We start from the raw sequence: 8,668 nt of genomic DNA on the forward strand, positions 1-8,668 counted from the left end.
CGTTCACACGTGTGTGTCCCGTTCACACGTGTGTGTGTCCTCTTCACACGTGTTTGTGTGTGTCCCCTTCACACGTGTGTTTGTGTCCCCTTCACACGTGTGTGTGTCCCCTTCACACGTGTGTGTGTGTGTGTGTGTGTCCCCTTCACACGTGTGTATGCGTGTCCCCTTCACACGTACGTGTGTGTGTGTGTGTGTTTGTGTGTGTGTGTATGTGTGTATCCTACCCTTCACACTTGCTTACCACATACAGTGCTCTGTGCAGTTCTCCTCTCATGTTCATATTGGGCGGTTTCTGTTCAGGTCGTGGGGGCAATATTTGGTGCTAAAATTGTCATTAGCAAATGAAATTCCATGAGTCAGTGATCCCTGCTCCAAATATTCCCATGGAGATTCCAGGGAGCCCTGTTTCCAATCCACATTGAGCTGTCTAGTCAGTGGTTTGTGGGACTGGTGTGTGCTGTCCCTCCCTGGGTACCTGCTGTTCATGTTTGCTGCTTCATCCCCACTGTAGGTCCAAACTCTCACCACATGGCACTCTAATAAAAAGATGCCCTGTTAACAATTCACTTCAGAATTACCCAACTAGTGACACCCCAGTGTCCAGGGACATTGAAAAATGTTTTATTTAGAGTTTCTTAATTCTGCAGAAAATAAGTTTCTTTCCAGTTATTTAATTAAAATAAATATCAGCAATTAAACATTGAGAAACCGTGTCAGCCATGGCTAAGTGGGAAGCACTGTCGGAGGGTCAGTGCTGAGGGAGTGCCGCACTGTTGGAGGGTCAGTACTGAGGGAGTGCTGCACTGTCGGAGGGTCAGTACTGAGGGAACGCCGCACTGTGGGAGGGTCAGAACTGAGGGAGTGCTGCACTGTCGGAAGGTCAGTACTGAGGGAGCGCCGCACTGTCGGAGGGTCAGTACTGAGGGAGCGCCGCACTGTCGGAGGGTCAGTACTGAGGGAGCGCCGCATAGCTGAGCTTAAAGATTCCACCTGCAACTCTGTCTTCACAAGGCATCCCTGGGTGTGAAGGGGAGCGTTCCCTCAGACTGTGAGGTAGGAGGACAGCGTTCCCTCAGTCTGTGAGGTAGGAGGAGAGCGTTCCCTCGGTCTGTGAGGTAGGAGGAGAGCGTTCCCTCGGTCTGTGAGGTATGAGGAGAGCGTTCCCTCGGTCTGTGAGGTAGGAGGAGAGCGTTCCTTCGGTCTGTGAGGTAGGAGGAGAGCGTTCCCTTGGTCTGTGAGGTAGGAACAGAGCGTTCCCTTGGTCTGTGAGCTAGGAACAGAGCGTTCCCTCGGTCTGTGAGGTAGGAGGAGAACGTTCCCTCAGTCTGTGAGGTAGGAGAGCATTCCCTCGGTCTGTGAGGTAGGAGGAGAGCGTTCCCTCAGTCTGTGAGGTAGGAGGAGAGCGTTTCCTCGGTCTGTGAGGTAGGAACAGAGCGTTCCCTCGGTCTGTGAGGTAGGAACAGAGCGTTCCCTCGGTTTGTGAGGTAGGAACAGAGCGTCCCCTCGGTCTGTGAGGTAGGAGGGGAGCGTTCCCTCGGTCTGTGAGGTAGGAGGAGAGTGTTCCCTCGGTCTGTGAGGTAGGAGGAGAGCGTTCCCTCGGTCTGTGAGGTAGGAACAGAGCGTTCCCTCGGTCTGTGAGGTAGGAACAGAGCGTTCCCTCGGTCTGTGAGGTAGGAACAGAGCGTTCCCTCGGTCTGTGAGGTAGGAGGAGAGCGTCCCCTCGGTCTGTGAGGTAGGAGGAGAGCGTTCCCTCGGTCTGTGAGGTAGGAGGAGAGCGTTCCCTCGGTCTGTGAGGTAGGAGGAGAGCGTCCCCTCGGTCTGTGAGGTAGGAGGAGAGCGTTCCCTCGGTCTGTGAGGTAGGAGGAGAGCGTTCCCTCGGTCTCTCTCACCATTCTCCCTATAACACTAATCCTTATACGTCACTCTCCCCAGATTGTCCCTAACACACTCCACTACATCAGACCCGAACTGGGATGTCCTGAGTTAAAGGCGCTATCTAAATGTAAGCTATTGTTACGGAGCCTCCTGGGTTGGAGCCCGTTTGATAATGACAGGGCTACTCCGATGCCTGCAGGAGTCAACAGCTGGACATGTGGACAATCAGCTTGTGTGGATCAGAAACCTTTCATTGCAGCCGGCATCCTGGACGCTTTTCCACAATAGCCCTTTGGAAAGGCGGCTTGACTGTTCTCTGGGGGATGGTGGAATCAGGGAAGGGACGATTGATGTCATTTATTACCTCTGCTACCAGTGCTGAGTAAGGAAGGGGCAGGCTTGGCCCTCGAACAGATAATCCTGCCCTTTGTTTCAGAGAAGCGCAGGATACACTGGGTCAGTTTGCGATTTACAGTGTTCCGTGTCAAATTGTACAACCCGTGGCGCTGCCCCCAACACCACAGCCTCTTGGGGTACTCAACCCTCACTGCCTGCAGAGGAGGCAGTCCCTGCATGCACAGTTCAGCTTCCACACAGCTCTGCTTGGATAACTGAGGAGATCAATAAAGGGAGGTGGCATTGAGCAACAGAGAACTCGAGGCAGTCATGTGGGAGTTGTCGTTTTTATTGCTACTTTTGCGTCTGGAACAATTGAATGTTATTTTGAATACAGAGTGAGGGTGGGACTGAGAAGACCTGGAACCCTTGCGGGACAGAGAGTGTAGGACAATCGAGCCCTGGCCCCTCCTCCGTCTCCACGGTCTGTGGTAATTGATCCAGTTTGAAGGTCTGGCCCAGGGACCCTCCAGGGCCCTGGAGGAGCCATTGAAATCTGATGACATTTGGTGTTGAGAGAATTGTAAATTGACATTGTACGAAGTGAATCATTTTTTAAACCCTCTCACAAGCAGCTTGCCCCTTGCAGAAGTTCCCCATTTGCCTCTCCCTCACCTTCGCTGGAGGTGATTAAGACCGATGAGCATTGTGTTTATCTCTCTCTCTCAAGGTTTGAATAGTCCCAGTGTGCAACACACTCACCACCTTCTGTAAATTTTCAATGCTGTATGTTAGAGTTAGAATGTACAGAACATAGAACATTTCTTTATTCAAACTATTTTTGGAATAAACTGTAAAATGAATAAAGCTGTGCTTTTGTTTCTCAATTTTTGTAAAGGTGAAAGGCGAGGTGCAAGGGTTTGGCTGTGTCTGGCGCCGCAAGAGCTTTCAATCCTTGTAGAATCAGCAGCAATAGACAAGCCAGGACAAAAGATGTCCACAAATTCCTGCCACAGACCCCCAAATCAGCTATCTGGTCACAATCCTGTCATATTTTTCAAATGTTGAAATGTCGGACAGCGAGATCGAGCACCAGCCTGCAGCTAACAAGGCAGCATCCTAGTGCTTTAGTGCGTACCCCCTCCCAATCCCCAGAGAGCAGCAAGATCCCAGCCCCCCCCACCCCCCCTCCCCTGTTTGTGCTGCATCAAACAGAGTTTGAGCTGGGCAATCAGCCTGTGTACCTGCTCCTGATCCGCTCTGAGGGAGGGCAGAGCAGAGCACCTCCTTATACTGAGGGAGCTGGGGCTATGGTGTAGGTGCCGTCCCAAAGGGAGGGCACTGCCCGCTGGGCGGAGCTGTCTGTGAAATGGTCTCCGTTCAGTAGGATGTTAGCGTCTCCTTTCCAGTAACAGAGACCCGAAGCAAAACTGGGGAAGGGTCGACATTGAAAACCTCCAGAGAAGGGGATCCACAACAGGGTTTTCTTTATTTATGTTTTACTTAGGACAAACTGACTGACATTAAATAGCATAGCTCAGCAGTGTCCTCACTGGGAAGGTGTTGGTACTGCAGCCCACCCTGGACTGGATTCAACCCTTCCTGATCCAGCAGCGGAACAGCAGCACCTGGGGCTGTGTCCAGCATTGGCGCTGCCCTGGAGCAGAAAGCTGTCACTCACTGACCACTCCCTGTGTGACACACACTCACTCACTGACCACTCCCTGTGTGACATACACTCACTCACTGACCACTCCCTGTGTGACATACACTCACTCACTGACCACTCCCTGTGTGACACACACTCACTGACCACTCCCTGTGTGACACACGGTCACTCACTGACCACTCCCTGTGTGACACACAGTCACTCACTGACCAGTCACTGTGTGACACACACTCACTTACTGACCACTCCCTGTGTGACACACACTCACTCACTGACCACTCCCTGTGTGACACACACTCACTGACCACTCCCAATGTGACATGGTCACTCACTGACCACTCCCTGTGTGACACACACTCACTCACTGACCACTCCCAATGTGACACACACTCACTCACTGAACACTCCCTGTGTGACATACGGTCACTCAGTAAACACTCCCTGTGTGAGACACACTCACTCACTGACCACTCCCTGTGTGAGACACACTCACTCACTGACCACTCCCTGTGTGACACACACTCACTCACTGACCACTCCCTGTGTGACACACACTCACTCACTGACCACTCCCTGTGTGACAGACACTCACTCACTGACCACTCCCTGTGTGACACACACTCACTGACCACTCCCAAAGTGACACGGTCACTCACTGACCACTCCCTGTGTGACACACACTCACTCACTGACCACTCCCAATGTGACACACGGTCACTCACTGACCACTCCCTGTGTGACACACACTCACTCACTGACCACTCCCTGTGTGACACACGGTCACTCACTGACCACTCCCTGTGTGACACAGGGTCAGTCACTGCCAACTCCCTGTGTGACACAGGGTCACTCACTGCCCACTCCCTGTGTGACACAGGGTCAGTCACTGCCAACTCCCTGTGTGACACAGGATCACTCACTGACCACTCCCTGTGTGACACAGGGTCAGTCACTGACCACTCCCAGTGTGACATATGGTCACTCACTGACCACTGCCTGTCTGACACATCTGTCATTCACTGACCACTCCCAGTGTGACAAGTTGTCACTCACTGACCACTTCCTGTGTGACTCATTGATACTGACTGACCACTCCCTGTGTGATACAGGGTCACTCACTGACCACTGCCTGTCTGACACATCAGACATTCACTGCCCACTCCCTGTGTGACTCAGGGTCACTCACTGCCCTCTCCCTGTGTGACACAGGATCACTCACTGCCCACTCCCTGTGTGACACACGGTCACTCACTTCCCACTCCCTGTGTGACACATGGTCCCTCACTGCCCACTCCCTGTGTGACACCCGGTCACTCACTGCCCACTCCCTGTGTGACACAATCACTGACCACTTCCTGTGTGACACATTGGTACTCATTGACCACTCCCTGTGTGACACACGCTCACTCACTGACCAATCTCTGTGTGACACGTGGTCACTCACTGACCACTTTGTGTGACACGTTGTCACTCACTGACCACTTCCTGTGTGACAAGTCACTCACTGACCACTTCCTGAGTGACTCATTGTTACTCACTGATCACTCCCAGAGTGACACGCAGTCACTCACTGACCACTGCCAGTGTGACTCGTTGTTACTCACTAACCACTCCCAGTGTGATACACGGTCACTCACTGACCACTTGCTGTATGACTCATTGTTATTCACTGACCACTCCCTGTGTAACACAGGGTCACTCACTGCCCAATCCCTGTGTGACACAGGGTCACTCACTGCCCTCTCCCTGTGTGACACAGGGTCACTCGCTGCCCACTCCCTGTGTGACACAGGGTCACTCACTGACCACTCCCTGTGTGACACAGGGTCACTCACTGACCACTCCCTGTGTGTGACACGGTCACTCACTGACCACTGCCTGTCTGACACATCTGTCATTCACTGACCACTCCCAGTGTGACTCATCAATCACTGACCACTTCCTGTATGACTCATTGTTACTGACTGACCACTCCCTGTGTGACACAGGGTCACTCACTGCCTACTCCCAGTGTGACACACGGTCACTCACTTCCCACTACCTGTGTGACACATGGTCACTCACTGCCCACTCCCTGTGTGACACAGTCACTCACTGCCCACTCCCTGTGTGACACACAGTCACTCACTGACCGCTTCCTGTGTGACACATTGGTACTCACTGACCACTCCCTGTGTGACAAACGCTCACTCACTGACCACTCTCTGTGTGACACACGCTCACTCACTGACCACTCTCTGTGTGACACGTGGTCACTCACTGACGACTTTCTGTGTGACACGTCGTCACTCACTGACCACTTCCTGTGTGACACGTCACTCACTGACCACTTCCTGAGTGACTCATTGTTACTCATTGATCACTCCCAGAATGACACGCAGTCACTCACTGACCACTGCCAGTGTGACTCGTTGTTACTCACTAACCACTCCCAGTGTGATACATGGTCACTCACTGACCACTTCCTGTGTGACTCAATGTTACTCACTGACCACTCCCTGTGTGACACAGGGTCACTCACTGCCCACTCCCTGTGTGACACAGGGTCACTCACTGCCCACTCCCTGTGTGACACAGGGTCACTCACTGCCCACTCCCTGTGTGACACAGGGTCACTCACTGACCCTGCCCAGTGTCTGACACAGGGTCACTCACTGACCACTGCCTGTCTGACACATCTGTCATTCACTGACGACTCCCTGTGTGACACACGGTCACCCACTGCCCTCTCCCTGTGTGACAAAGGGTCACTCACTGACCACTCCCTGTGTGACACACAGTCACTCACTGCCCACTCCCTGTGTGACACATGGTCACACATTGACCATTCTCTGTGTGACACACGGTAACTCACTGACCACTCCCTGTGTGACACACGGTAACTCACTGACCACTGCCAGTGTGACGCACAGTCACTCACTGACCACTGCCAGTGTGACTCATTGTTACTCACTGACCACTCCCAGTGTGACACACGGTCAGTCACTGACCACTCCCAGTTTGACACAATGTTACTCACTGACCACTCCCAGTGTGAAACACGATCAGTCACTGACCACTCCCAGTGTGACATGCCGTCACTCACTGACCACTCTCTGTGTGACACGTGGTCACTCACTGACCACATCCTGTGAGACACGTCGTCACTTACTGACCACTTCCTGTGTGATTCATTGTTACTCACTGATCACTCCCAGTGTGACATGCAGTCACTCACTGACCACTGCCATTGTGACTCATTGTTACTCACTGACCACTCCCAGTGTGACACATGGTCACTCACTGACCACTCCCTGTGTGACACATGGTCACTCACTGCCCACTCCCTGTGTGACACAGGGTCACTCACTGACCATTCCCAGTGCGTGACAAGGTCACTCACTGACCACTGCCTGTCTGACACATCTGTCATTCACTGACCACTCCCAGAGTGACACGTTGTCACTCACTGACCACTTCCTGTCTGACACATCCGTCACTCACTGCCCTCTCCCTGTGTGACACAGGGTCACTCACTGCCCACTTCCTGTGTGACACAGGGTCACTCACTGCCCACTCCCTGTGTGACACAGGGTCACTCACTGCCCACTCCCAGAGTGACACGCAGTCACTCACTGACCACTGCCAGTGTGACGCACAGTCACTCACTGACCAATCCCAGTGTGACTCATTGTTACTCACTGACTACTACGAGTGTGACACACGGTCACTCACTGACCCCTTCCTGTGTGACTCATTGTTACTCACTGACCACTCCCTGTGTGACACAGGGTCACTCAATGCCCACTCCTTGTGTGACACAGGGTCACTCACTGACCCCTTCCTGTGTGACAAAGGGTCACTCACTGACTACTCCCAGTGTGACACAGGGTCACTCACTGACCACTCCCAGTGTGGCATATGGTCACTCACTGACCACTGCCTGTCTGACACATCTGTCATTCACTGACCACTCCCAGTGTGTCACCTTGTCACTCACTGACCACTTCCTGTGTGACTCATTGTTACTGACTGACCACTCCATGTGTGATACAGGGTCACTCACTGACCACTGCCTGTCTGACACATCTGTCATTCACTGACCACTCCCAGTGTGACAAGTTGTCACTCACTGACCCCTTCCTGTGTGACTCACTGATACTGAATGACCACTCCCTGTGTGATACAGGGTCACTCACTGCCCACTCCCTGTGTGACACAGGGTCACACACTGCCCACTCCCTGTGTGACACAGGGTCACTCACTGCCCTCTCCCTGTGTGACACAGGGTCACTCACTGACCTCTCCCTGTTTGACACATGGTCACTCACTGCCCACTCCCTGTGAGACACACGGTCACTCACTTCCCACTCCCTGTGTGACACATGGTCACTCACTGCCCACTCCCTGTGTGACACACGGTCACTCACTTCCCACTCTCTGTGTGACACAGGGTCACTCACTTCCCACTCCCTGTGTGACACACAGTCACTCAATTCCCACTCCCTGTGTGACACATGGTCACTCACTGCCCACTCCCTGTGTGATACACAGTAACTCACTGACCACTTCCTGTGTGACACATTGGTACTCACTGACCACTCCCTGTGTGACACACGCTCACTCACTGACCACTCTCTGTGTGACACGTGGTCACTCACTGACCACTTTCTGTGTGACACGTCGTCACTCACTGACAACTTCCTGAGTGACTCATTGTTACTCACTGATCACTCCCAGAATGACACGCAGTCACTAACTGACCACTGCCAGTGTGACTCGTTGTTACTCACTAACCACTCCCAG

Source organism: Carcharodon carcharias, chromosome 36 (assembly GCF_017639515.1).
Source record: "Carcharodon carcharias isolate sCarCar2 chromosome 36, sCarCar2.pri, whole genome shotgun sequence".
In the NCBI taxonomy this organism is placed as follows: Eukaryota; Metazoa; Chordata; class Chondrichthyes; order Lamniformes; family Lamnidae; genus Carcharodon; species Carcharodon carcharias.